The sequence below is a fragment of the Lactuca virosa genome, chromosome 4 (genome assembly GCF_052849685.1).
Source record: "Lactuca virosa cultivar CGN04683 chromosome 4, Lactuca_virosa_CGN04683_v6, whole genome shotgun sequence".
Taxonomy (NCBI): Eukaryota; Viridiplantae; Streptophyta; class Magnoliopsida; order Asterales; family Asteraceae; genus Lactuca; species Lactuca virosa.
Genome location: NC_136429.1, coordinates 335,485,272 through 335,498,878, shown reverse-complemented (window position 1 = coordinate 335,498,878; position 13,607 = coordinate 335,485,272).

Here is a 13,607-nt window from a genome sequence, read left to right as displayed (position 1 = left end):
ATGGTTTAGTGTTAATGTGCACCCTACACATATATCTTTGGTTATTTCAGTTTTCCCATTAGCCATTTCCTCTGTGAAGGCTTCGTTGAGCTTCTAGGGTTGTTGATTTAGTAAGTGTTTAAATTTATTACTAACGAAACTTCGCTCCGCCCCACTATCAAATAATATGCATGCGTATGTGTTGTTAAGTAGGAACGTAACAGTAACAACTGCTAGGTCCTGCACTGCTTCACCTTGACCCATTGTCAACACTCTTCCTGATGTTCATGCCCCCTGATTGTTTGCTTTGGGACAGTTGCGCCGGAAATGGCCGGTTTCTCCACACCCATAGCAGGTGTAACTGGCCCCAACATTGTTGTTGTTACTGTTGTTTCGATTGTTGTTGTTGTTGTTCGACTGTTGGTTCTGTTGAGGATAAGTTCTACAATATCTTTATGTGTGACCCTTTCGGTTGCAGCTTGTGCAGTGCATCTCTCTACATTCTCCATGATGGTGGAAATTGCATTTGCTGCACTTGGGTAGGGTTCCTAAGTATTGCTTGGGATTATTTGGCGTGGATGAGGCTGGAGCATGTGGTGTTGTGGTAGCTGGAGTAGCAGCATGGACAGTTATAGTTTTTTGTTTCTTTGATGATTCATAATTTTGTTTTCCCTTCCGCTTGTTGTTTTCCCCTTCTTGTTCTCACCTTCTTTCTTAACTTCCGCTTCTCCTGCTTTGGTACCCTTATTGTTGCCATGATCGTACAATTTCTTGGCCAGACTCTTTGCACTATCATACGTCTCAGGGTTTGCTGCAATTACATTCCCTTGGATTGGCGCGGTAAATCCCCAGATGAATCTCTCGATCTTCTTCCCTTCAGATGTGATCATTTCGGGACACAAGAGAGACAGGTCACTAAACCTTGATATGTATGCATCAATGTCAGAGTTTTGAACCGTGAGGTTCCACAGCTCTTGTTCCATTTTCTGGATTTCTCCCCATGGACAGTATTCAGCCAACAGCATTTCCTTAAGCTCCTCCCATGGCATCGCGTTTGCTACTGGGAATGTCATGGCCTCTACGTGACCATTCCACCAGGAGAGAGCTTGATCAACGAATGTGCAGGCCGAAAACTTGACCTTGCACCCATCCGGACATCCGCAAATTTCAAACACTGATTCCACCTTCTCTATCCATCGTTTCAGGGCTATTACACCTCCTGTTCCAATGAAGGTTTGAGGCTTGGCGTTGGTGAAGTCTTTGTAGGTGCAGGTTCTTGTGGTTCCGTGGTTTGTTCCTTGATTTGTGCTTCCGGTTCCCTGTCCGTTGCCTTCTCTGTTGTTTCCGTTGCGAATCTGCGCAAGTGCTGCAGTGACCACAGCGGACACTGCTGCTTGGAATGCAACTGAGTTTATTTCTGGTGGAGTCGGTGTTTCATTGTTTCCATGGTTTGGTCTTTGAGGCATCTTTCTGTTAAAGAATGGAAAGATGTTGAGTACATATCGCATTCCGAGTTTAGAATTTCACAGACTCGGCGAATCGATTTGTGCATCTAAGTGATTCCATGTATTAATATAAAACAAGGAAATAAAACACATAGCAGATAACAACATCACGATAAAACATAGAGCATTTTCACTAGTAATAATCGTTTTTAATACATGAAAATTTTCCAAAAGGCATACAGTACATGGGGAAACATATGATCCGACAGCATGACGACCCTATGAGTAGCGTAATCACTTAAACATATGGTCGATAGTACATAGAGTAAAACTAAATAAAAAAAGAAAATCATAATGACAGTACAGGAACGGGTACTAGCTAAAATGGAATGGGTCTGTCAAAGATGTCATATGCCGAAATGTCGTGCGACAAGATCAGCCAACTCGGTCATCTCCCTGACTACCTCGTCTCTCTCGTGCTCGGCCTGAACAGCTCGGGCCTCTGTCGCTAAAAGTTGTTGTCGAAGAGTGGCAACCTCCTCCTCTAGGGAGTGAGTCCTATCTACGTGATCCGTGGCGCTGTGGAGTGATCCAGTACTGTCTCGGAAGTGGGAGGTTCACTAGGTACTTCATTAGTATCTCTACCTTCCTCTGTGACCTCATCGAATTCCTCAAACTCATAGTCCATTTCCACGTACTCTTCGGGTCCGACACCGGGGGCTGCCTCCACCACGGGGTCTTCCTCAATTACTCTGTGGGCCACTAGGTTCTGATAGAAAAGAACACCCTGATGTGCTCCATCCATGGCGACTGCGCGAGAAACTGGGAGTGAGAAGGGTGTAAAGGGAGTGTGTGTATATAGAATTTCAAAATACTCCTATATTATTTTATTTACTTGTGTTTGAATTCCTGAGAAGTTTTGGATACGAGGTAAGTTTCTAGGTTAATTTCCCGCCATGATTACCCCTAAACACATGTTGGTCATATTTTGAATAAATATAGTTGATCAGGCTATATTTATCCCTAATATGGCTACACAACTGCCCGAGTTTAATCACAGTGTTCTATATCCTCTAGAGACTTTTAGTGTTATAGTTTTAATGTATACCTAGGTATTCATTTTATTCAGAGTGTTTTAGTCCCATTGTATTTATAGTTGCATATCAAGCATGATTAGATATGCCAGTTAACTATAAACAATGCTCTGATACCAATCTGTCACACCCCCGAACCAGACGGCAGAAACGTCCGGGGGCTTGCGCGTGACTTCATCTTGTAATATCATCACAATTGTATATAATCGAAAGAAGACAACACCATCATCATACATATCAAGATACAACTAGTATTGTTTACATGAAGTACAATATCATAAATTACATGTTCAAAATATTTAATGTATGATGATAACACAATATAACAAATTCCACCATTTCCTGCTGACTTTTCTTCTTAACGATTCCCTGAAATACAAGTTATTTTGAAAAACATCAACATATATAATGTTGGTGATTTCATAAGCATATTTGAATGAAAAATTTTGAATTGTTTTTAAACACCAGAAAATCCGATATTTTCTGAATTTGGTGATTAATGCATGTGTGTTTTCTGTATTTGGAATGTATAAAAATGTAATCCGGATAAAAACCCTGTATTTTCTGTAGTACGTAAAAGATATTGTTTAACGGGTATTACCCCAGAAAATCCGATATTTTCTGTTTATAAAGGTGTTGTGGTCTCAACCCTAAGAACGAATGACAGTATATGTATGTTTTTGTATCCACAAGATTTTATAGGTATTCTATAAAATTATGTTGGAGAGGATTTCTAAGTGAGCCGTTTTAACCATACTTGATTTTTTACGAGTTTCCCTGTTGTGGCGTTCTTAGGCGCCGATTTGATTTACGGTAAGGTTTGTCACCCTAGACTGGCCTAGTCTAACTGTAGCGAACAACTCAGGTGTGGGGTGTCACCCCATATAGATCTATACACAAACTCTCGCTCTCCCTCCTGGAGACTCTGGTTATAACTACATGCTACGATCATACACTCTAGAGGTGTCAACCGACAAGTCTCACTAGATCATTTATTGTTTTCACACGAGTATTGATTTACGCTATGTATAATGTTTTCGTATATATAGTTAAGATTTGCAAAGCCCAGAAAATAGGTATATGAATGTATAAGGCCCAACAGACATGTAAGGGAGCAGCTATGGCCCACTAAGCATGTGATGTATAGACTGGGCCCATTAAGCATGTTAATGGGTCACAAAGGCCCAAATTAACATGTGATAAACACATTAGGCCCAACAAACATGTAAATGGGCCACAAAGGCCCAATTGGACATGTAATGAATATATTAGGCCCAATATCACGAAATTTACATTTTTGGCCCAAAATAAAAAAAAATATTATTTTCAGCTCATTATTATAAAGATTTACATTTTCAGCCCATTCTTAAGTAAAATGACGCTTTTCGACGCAGTTTTTATAAAAATGACATTTTCGGCCCATGGTTATAAAAATTTACATTTTTGTCTCACTTTTCATAGAATTTATGTTTTTGGCCCAAGTTTTGGAAAAATTGCACTTTTAACCCATGAAACCGTACGTTTACATTTTAGACTCAAACTTGAGTTAAATGACAATTTACTTCCTAAAAATCGATATTTTTACATTTTAGGCCTAATAAAACCGAAAAGCCCATTTTTATGGCCCAATATACAAAAAATTGCATTTTTGGCAGTTTTATTCCCAAGAATGTCATAATAACTCATTTTTGTATAAAAGTGACTCTTTTAGTCCTTGTAAAACCGAAAGTGTCATAGAAATCTCATCTTTTTGTTTATTTGTTAAAAATGGCCCTATTTCAAGATTTTGATTCATTTTTCCAACAATCATCACATGTACACTTTCATTCCCATGTTATTGTGTGTAAAGTGTTATAGTTTGTAAACTTCACAATCTTTTGTTATATATTTCGAGATCTATCATATTTCATCACATAATCACAACATAAACCAAGATAATCACACATAACATGAATTAATACATAGATCTACACATACGTACTTGTATTCTCCCCTAAAAACAAAATAAAACAGAAACAAGGGGGTATGAACTCACATTGAGGTTTGGATTCGGTTTTTGGATGGAGAAATGAGAAGATCTCGGCTTTAGCAAGCCTCTTGAGGAGGTTTTCGAACTTGGATGGTTCTAGGAAACATGATTGTAACGCCCCATTTCTGGTATGTAATTTAAATATAGTATTTCCCTTTCTTAAGAGGTACTCGACGAGTCAGTAGCCCGACTCATCGAGTAGAGATGGGGTTTGCACGCGTCTTTAGTAGGCGACTCGACGTGTCTGTATCCCAAACTCGGCGAGTCCGCTAGTCTGAATGAAACCCTAAATCCCAGGGTTTGTACCCTATTTAAATGTCATTATAGCCTCCCACCCCAGCCTCCAGCACCTTTAGAGCATTTCTCTGTAAAACCCTAGTCCCCATTGTTGAGCTTGAGTGTTTTGTGATAGCTTGGGAGTTGTAAAAGAGAAGGAAGGAAAGAACATCAATAGAAAAGAAAGGAGATCCAGAATCTAGCTTCCATTTGCTACATATTCTGGTAATAAAGTTATTACCTTGCTTATTCTTCCATTAAACCCTCTTTTATGCTTGTTTATGTCTCTTTTGGAGCTTTATATGATTCAAACTCGAGAATTGAACTCTCCTTAGGATGGGAACCATAGATCTGGATGTTATTAAGCTCTAGGAGCTCAAAGTAGCTACCTTTATGCAGATATAGCCTTGTTCCAAACCCTAAGTGCTTATTGTTGGATGATTTTGGTATTTTAGCCCCATTCTCGTGTGCATGCACGTAAAGTTGGAAACATTACGTTCAAAACCAGCCCTAGAAGCCTAGATCTATGAATTGGATGCACTGAAGTCGACTAGAATCGACTGTACAATGTTGGCATGCAGGAGACTCGGCGAGTCCAAGGCAATCTTCTTGCCTCAAGAACAGACTCGACGAGTTGTTCATATAACTCGGCGAGTCACAGACTGGACGTGTTTATACGATGAAGGAGAACTCGACGAGTTGTTCATACAACTCGGCGAGTCGGATGAAGTTAGACTCGATGTTAGTATCGAAGAAGAACTCGTCGGGTCTTTGCCAAACTCGACGAGTAGAAGCGGGTAGAGGATTAAAAAGGATGATAGGGACTTGGCGAGTTGGCGGCCCAACTCGGCGAGTTTGGTCAACTGAAAGTTGACTTTGACCAGGATGTTGACTTTGACCAGGGGTAGAATAGTCATTTTACCCTGAGATTAGTTGTCAGTATTTTATTTAGTGTTTATGGGATTTGTAGCCGGGGAGTTCCGGAGCAGCAGTCAGACAGTTTCAGATTTAGTATCTCAGCAGCCAGGGTTACGAGGTGATTTTCCTTCCAGTAGGAACGGGTCTACGGCCACAATGTCGGCCCGTTTAGTTAGCAGTTGTTCTGGACTTCGGTCCGGTGGAGTAGTTTAGTGTGCTTGATGTCTTTGTGATTCAAGCATGTCTTTGCGTTATGTGTTTCAGACTTCGGTCTGATGCAGTATACAATATATGTGCTTATGCTAGTAGTTATGATTATGCTATGCTATGTTCAGTTAGTTCCGGACTTCGGTCCGATGCAGAGGGCAAGGCCCTGGTTAGTTTCCGGACTTCGGTCCGATGCAGAGGGCAAGGCCCTGGTTAGTTCCGGACTTCGGTCCGATGTAGTTTCCAGACTTCGGTCCGATGCAGTTGGCAAGGCCCAGTAGTTGCTTTATATGTTATTGTATGGTATGTGGTAGTTTGGGGGAGCTCACTAAGCTTTGTGCTTACAGTTTCAATTTTGGTTTCAGTTACTTCCGCTAGCAAGGGGAAGAGCTCGGGATGATGGCATTGCACACACCACAGTTACAGTTCAGCCTGGGAGATTGACTCTGATATTTTGATATGATTTGGATACTAGTTTTGATTTGATAATTTACTATGACATTTGAGATACACGATTCATGGTTTTATTGTATGACATATGATATTGTGGTTTTTTAGTAATATTAAAACAAAAAATTTCGGGTTGCATTTTTGGGATGTTTCAAGTTGGTATCAAAGCCTTGGTTTGAGGGATTCAGGCACACTCTCGGGTGTGACTGGACTCAAACTAAGGAAATGGTAAAAAGATTTTCAAAAAAAAATGTTTTCGAAAGAATTTTGAAAAAGAAAACTTAAAAAGAAAAGAGTTTTTGAAAAAGAGAAAAAGGGTGTGGTGCATGTGATCAGCCGAGCTCAAGTAAGTACTCCCAAATTACCCATACAAGTTATGTTATGATTATCAGTTTCAGTTTCAGTAGAACAACTAGAATAGGACTAAGGATCTAGGAAGATGCCTTATGTGCCTGCTATATGTGTTTCAGATTTATGAGAATTGCATGCTAGTATTGAGTAGACAGTAGTAGGATAGCCTGTTTAGGTTATGCCTGATAGTATGAGCTTAGCATTGTATGCTAGTACAGTTCCTTGTTATGAGGATAGAATTGCTTGAGTAGTTTCCTGTGTCTGAATGGTGCTTGCTTTGTGCTTTGTGGGACTCTGAGTGATGGGAGTTAGCCATTAGTCGAATACGTCACGTCACATGTGATCAGGGTTGAATAATCTCAGAGTGTTGGATTTGGCCCTATTGCACAGCTCTTCTCTGAGTCTAACCGTGGTAGGGACGTGTCTTTTACTCGAAGGATTATCTGAGTCTCATCACATGTGATGGTTAATTGGCATTACAAGGAGGCCTTCGGCAGCTGAGGACTGGGTTGGGTGGAGTCAGAGATTTCCCTAGCGCAGGCCTAGGATGAGAGTAGCAGAGATCAGTAGCAGTAGAAGTGACTTGGTGGAGTCAAGGCAGTTCTTGAGGAAAGTACGGATAGATGTGGAAGGTAGTAGGCGCCCATACTACTGAAAGTAGAGGATCTGTACTCGAGTCAAGAAGGGCTGAGATAAAACCGGGGAACTGGTAGTGAGTGTGAGATTCCTCAGCAGTGATGAGTATTTTGATGATAGTTGTGTTACGACCCATGCAGTATGGTGATGTTACGTGAGAGGCCAGTGGGCGGTTCAGGCGCCGGAAAGGGATCATGATCGAGTTCAGGAGCCAGTCAGCTCGAGGAGCAGATGAGAGAGTTTGTATCAGCTGAGGTTACGCGCGGTATTTTGGACCAGACTCCTTTGATCTTTGGCACGGTCAAGGAGGGAATTTTGGAGCTTTTGGATAGCCGCCTCGAGGCCTTTCGGACCAAGATCGCTGAAGGGCAGTTAGGGGCTCCTCTGGGGCCGAATGTTTGTGGGTCACTGGTATCCCTCGGGAGGAAGGATTTCGTTATTAGCTCGTGTCGTCAGGGAGCAGAGATGGGGTACGTACCTGGTCTTCAGGAGAGTTCACTGCTTGATTGGATCGTGGTGGGGGTTTCGCGGGCCGTGCAAGAGGAGTTACCCGACATTATTGGGTGTGTTACTGATAGGCTAACCGCTAGACTTCTGGTTCAGACAGCGACTGTTACAGCGATTGATGGGGTAGTCGGGGTAACTCAGGAGCAGGAGATTGGTTTGGATAGGCAGCTCGGAAAAAGGAAGCGAGCGCTTACCCCAGGACGATCGGAAGAGGGCGGAGAATCCAACTTGGCAGAATTGGGTGTTGAGAGTCATGGAGGCATAGAGGTGTGTGGCAAGTGTGGGGGAACCCATGGGTTTGCTTGTCACAAGTTTAGGTGTTTCAAGTGTGGAGAAAGAGGGCATGTACATCGGGATTGTAAGAAGGATCAGATATGTTTTCATTGTCACCAGCCAGGTCATTTCAAGTCTCGTTGTCCTATTTTGGAGGTGGAGAGAGTTCGGGCTTCAGCACCCACGATCCCGCAGGAAGTTAAGATCGAGCTGCAATAAACCATAGGTATGTAACTTAAATTCCCCTTTCTATAATAATTTTATTGTTATGGTACTGCATCGGTGTTAGTAAGTGTATTTCAGCATATTATGTTTCCTGCTTATGAATGAGTTATATGCCATCTGCATACCATGGATGTTAGAGTAGTGGTTCGAAGATGTTTCCCCTAGAGCAGGTTCTCAGGATGCAGTCACTATAGCAAGTGTGATTTGGGACTCGGGAAGTATTTCTCTAGTTCTCAGGGACGGTAGCGTCACGGTATTGGTTAGTTTTGGAGCACCAGCAGCGGTAAGCATCAGTTTTTAGCAGATCGACCATGGAGTGGTAAGAAAGATTGGGAATCCTTTCCAGATAGTGAACTGTAAGGAGCTAGTTGAATCGAAGTGGGAGAGGAACCCTCGTATAGTCAGGAACGGAAGTAAGTGCGAAGCTGGGATGAGTTCGCAACTTTGTTGAGTAGGATAGTAGTCCGAGTGGCTGTTCAGATTGAGAAACGCGTGAGTTGGGAGTTTGGGAAACTTCCCAGTGTTGAGTGCGTGTAATAGCGATCAGTAGATGATTGGTTTGGGAAACCAGGTTGAAAATTTTCTCGGCAGGACGTGATTTTAGCTAGGATGTAAGACTACGGGACAGCCGTAGCATTCACCAGCAGGTAGACAGTATGGGAAGTGTAGCGAGGCTACGGGATGACCATAGTAATCACGTTAGACGATAGCTGGTTCAGAAAACCAGGTTGAAGGATCGCCGGCAGGACTCGAGTGAGTCAAGATGCAGATTGAGTGAATGTCCGGCATGGGATGCTTTCAAATTTGAAGGCAGTGTAGAGACAGAATGGAGAGTGTAGTAGGACTGCGGGATAGCCGCATCATTTCCCAGCAGCCAGTAGTGAGGGAAGTGATGTAAGTCTGTGGGTGTAGTCGTAGCATTCACTAGCAGTCATATAGTATTAGAGTGTTGTAAGTCTGTGGGTGTAGCCGTAGCATTCACTAGCAGCCAGATAGTATTAGAGTGTTGTAAGTCTGCGGGTGTAGCCGTGGCATTCATTAGCAGTCAGATAGTATTAGAGTGTTGTAAGTCTGCGGGTGTAGCCGTAGCATTCACTAGCATCCAGATAGTATTACAGTGTTGTAAGTCTGCGGGTGTAGCCGTAGCATTCACTAGCAGCCAGATAGTATTAGAGTGTTGTAAGTCTGCGGTAGTAGCCGTAGCATTCACTAGCAGCCAGATAGTGATAGAGCGTTGTAAGTCTGCGGGTGTAGCCGTAGCATTCACTGGGTTGGTAGATAGCGTGAGTGCGTTGTTAGGACGCGAAATGAAAAATAGTACCCACCAGTTCGGGTGTAGCAGTGAGGATATGGAAATCCACGGATTGGATTTCGGAATTACCTAGACGGATTAGACCTGGTTAAGCCAGTGTTAAGACGGTAGGAGCGCCACTGTAGTTATGGGATTAGAAAAGCAATGTACTGCTTAAGAACATGTGAGATAAGGCTACCATTGGTCAGGTAGCAATCACTTTTAGTCTTGGTTTTGATGATGACATGATTCGACGCATGGACCCGATCTGTTAGATCAGAAAGTAGTAGAGTCACAGTGGCATGATAACTAGTGGCAACTAGTTCCAGAGAAGGACTTCGTTCAAGAGTCGTGTGAGATGACTGAGTGGGAGTCTTTTGGCTGCTCAGCCAAGCTGGAAACCGGTATTTCAGATGATTGACGAATGAATTGAGACTAGGGAGGTCTCGATAGATGTTGGAAAGCAGCCATGTAGCAGCATGCTGTTTCAGGCAGTTCAGTAATTCAGGCAGTTCTGTGTTTCAAGCAGTTCAGTAATTCAGGCAGTTCCGTGTTTCAGGCAGTTCAGTAATTCAGGCAGTTCCGTGTTTCAGGCAGTTCAGTATTTCAGGCAGTTCTTTGTTTCAGGCAGTTCAGTATTTCAGGCAGTTCCGTGTTTCAGACAGTTCAGTATTCAGGTAGATCAGTGTTTCAGACAGTTTTGGGTCTCCAGCAGTAATGGTATTTGAGGACCTCATGTATGATAAGCATAACAGATTGTTGAGTAATGCTTAGTCACCCGCCGCGGGGTTCATCAATAATGATTCAGTAAGAGTGGTCAGTTAGGGATTCAGACCATCTCGAGACATCATAATTCAGATGAAGTAGATGTGATCTTGTCGCGAGGGATTAGTTCGCCGCAGATGTTAGAGTTTTGTGATGATTGGTCACAGCTACCCTGAGAAGGCTAGGGTGCGCCCAGGATGGTGACCATGTTACTAGAGTGGTTTGGCGTATAAGAGATGGTAAAGAATGATTTCGACGAGTTTTGGAAGCGGTTCCATGACGAGATGGGGACTCATCTCCTTTTCAGCACCGCTTTCCACCCTCATACGGACGGGCAGAGCGAGAGAACGATTCAGACTCTCGAGGACATGCTTCGGGCATGTTTTCTAGATTTTGGTGGCAGTTGGGATATGTATCTTCCATTAGCGGAATTTTCATATAACAACAGTTACCATGCCAGTATTGACCGTCCTCCTTTCGAGATGCTTTACGGGAGGAAGTGTAGGACCCTGATTTGTTGGGGAGAGGTCGGTCAGAGGGTCATCGGGAGCACTGAGGTGGTGCTCAAGACCACAGAGTCGATCCAGCAGGTTCGTAGCAGACTGCAGACTGCGCAGAGTCGGCAGAAGAGTTACGCTGACAGGAGGCGTTCGGACTTGGAGTTTCAGGTGGGCGATATGGTCCTCCTGAAAGTGTCACCTTGGAAGGGTGTCATCAGGTTCCGTAAAAGGGGCAAGTTGGGCCCCAGGTTCATTGGTCCTTTACCGTTTGGATCTTCCAGCAGAGCTTAGCCAGATCCACAACACTTTCCACGGTTCTCAGTTACGAAAGTGTTTGGTGGATGAGTCAGCAGTGGTACCATTGAGGGATATTCAGGTTGATTGAAGCCTGAATTATATCGAGAGACCAGTTGCGATCTTATATCGGAAGATGAAGACCTTGAGGAACAAGGTGGTTCAGTTAGTGAAGGTGCAGTGGCAGCACCGGAAGGGTTCACAGTGGACGTGGGAGACTGAGGAGGAGATGAGGGAGCACTATCCGGAGTTATTTTCAGGATCAGTAGCAGCAGACTTCGAGGACGAAGTCTAAGATAAGTGGGGGAGAACTGTAACGCCCCATTTCTGGTATGTAATTTAAATATAGTATTTCCCTTTCTTAAGAGGTACTCGACGAGTCAGTAGCCCGACTCATCGAGTAGAGACGGGGTTTGCACGCGTCTTTAGTTGGCGACTCGACGAGTCTGTATCCCGAACTCGGTGAGTCCGCTAGTCTGAATGAAACCCTAAATCCCAGGGTTTGTACCCTATTTAAATGTCATTATAGCCTCCCACCCCAGCCTCCAGCACCTTTAGAGCATTTCTCTGTAAAACCCTAGTCCCCATTGTTGAGCTTGAGTGTTTTGTGATAGCTTGGGAGTTGTAGAAGAGAAGGAAGGAAAGAAGATCAATAGAAAAGAAAGGAGATCCAGAATCTAGCTTCCATTTGCTACATATTCTGGTAATAAAGTTATTACCTTGCTTATTCTTCCATTAAACCCTCTTTATGCTTGTTTATGTCTCTTTTGGAGCTTTATATGATTCAAACTCGAGAATTGAACTCTCCTTAGGATGGGAACCATAGATCTGGATGTTATTGAGCTCTAGGAGCTCAAAGTAGCTACCTTTATGCAGATATAGCCTTGTTCCAAACCCTCAGTGCTTATTGTTGGATGATTTTGGTATTTTAGCCCCATGCTCGTGTACATGCACATAAAGTTGGAAACTTTACATGCAAAACCAGCCCTAGAAGCCCAGATCTATGAATTGGATGCACTGAAGTCGACTAGAATCAACTGTACAGTGTTGGCATGCAGGAGACTCGGCGAGTCCACGCCGTGACTCAGCGAGTCCAAGGCAATCTTCTTGCCTCAAGAACAGACTCGACGAGTTGTTCATACAACTCGGCGAGTCACAGACTGGACGTGTTCATACGATGAAGGAGAACTCGACGAGTTGTTCATACAACTCGGCGAGTCGGATGAAGTTAGACTCGATGTTAGTATCGAAGAAGAACTCGTCGGGTCTATGCCAAAATCGACGAGTAGAAGTGGGTAGAGGATTAAAAAGGATGATAGGGACTCGGCGAGTTGGCGGCCCAACTCGGCGAGTCCGGTCAACTGAAAGTTGACTTTGACCAGGATGTTGACTTTGACCAGGGGTAGAATAGTCATTTTACCCTGAGATTAGTTATCAGTATTTGATTTAGTGTTTATGGGATTTGTAGCCGGGGAGTTCCGGAGCAGCAGTCAGACAGTTTCAGGTTTAGCAGCTCAGTAGCCAGCGTTACGAGGTGAGTTTCCTTCCAGTAGGAACGGGTCTACGGCCACAATGCCGGCCCGTTTAGTTAGCAGTAGTTCTGGACTTCGGTCCGATGTAGTAGTTCAGTATGCTTGATGTCTTTGTGATTCAAGCATGTCTTTGTGTTATGTGTTCCGGACTTCGGTCTGATGCAGTATACAGTATATATATGCTTATGCTAGTAGTTATGATTATGCTATGCTATGTTCAGTCAGTTCCAGACTTTGGTCCGATGCAGAGGGAAAGGCCCTGGTTAGTTTCCGGACTTCGGTCCGATGCAGTTTCCGGACTTCGGTCCGATGCAGAGGGCAAGGCCTTGGTTAGTTCCGGACTTCGGTCCGATGAAGTTTCCGGACTTCGGTCCGATGCAGAGGGCAAGGCCCTGGTTAGTTTTCGGACTTCGGTCCGATGCAGTTTCCGGACTTCGGTCCGATGCAGAGGGCAAGGTCCTGGTTAGTTCCGGACATCGGTCTGATGCAGTGGGCAAGGCCCAGTAGTTGCTTTATATGTTATTGTATGGTATGTGGTAGTTTGGGGGAGCTCACTAAACTTTGTGCTTACAATTTCAGTTTTGGTTTCAGGTACATCCGCTAGCAAGGGGAAGAGCTCGGGATGATGGCATGGCACACACCACAGTTACAGTTCAGCCTGGGAGATTGACTCTGATATTTTGATATGATTTGGATACTAGTTTTGATTTGATAATTTACTATGACATTTGAGATACACGATTCATGGTTTTATTGTATGAAATATGATATTGTGGGTTTTTAGTAATATTAAAACAAATATATTCGGGTTGCATTTTTGGAATGTTTCAATGAT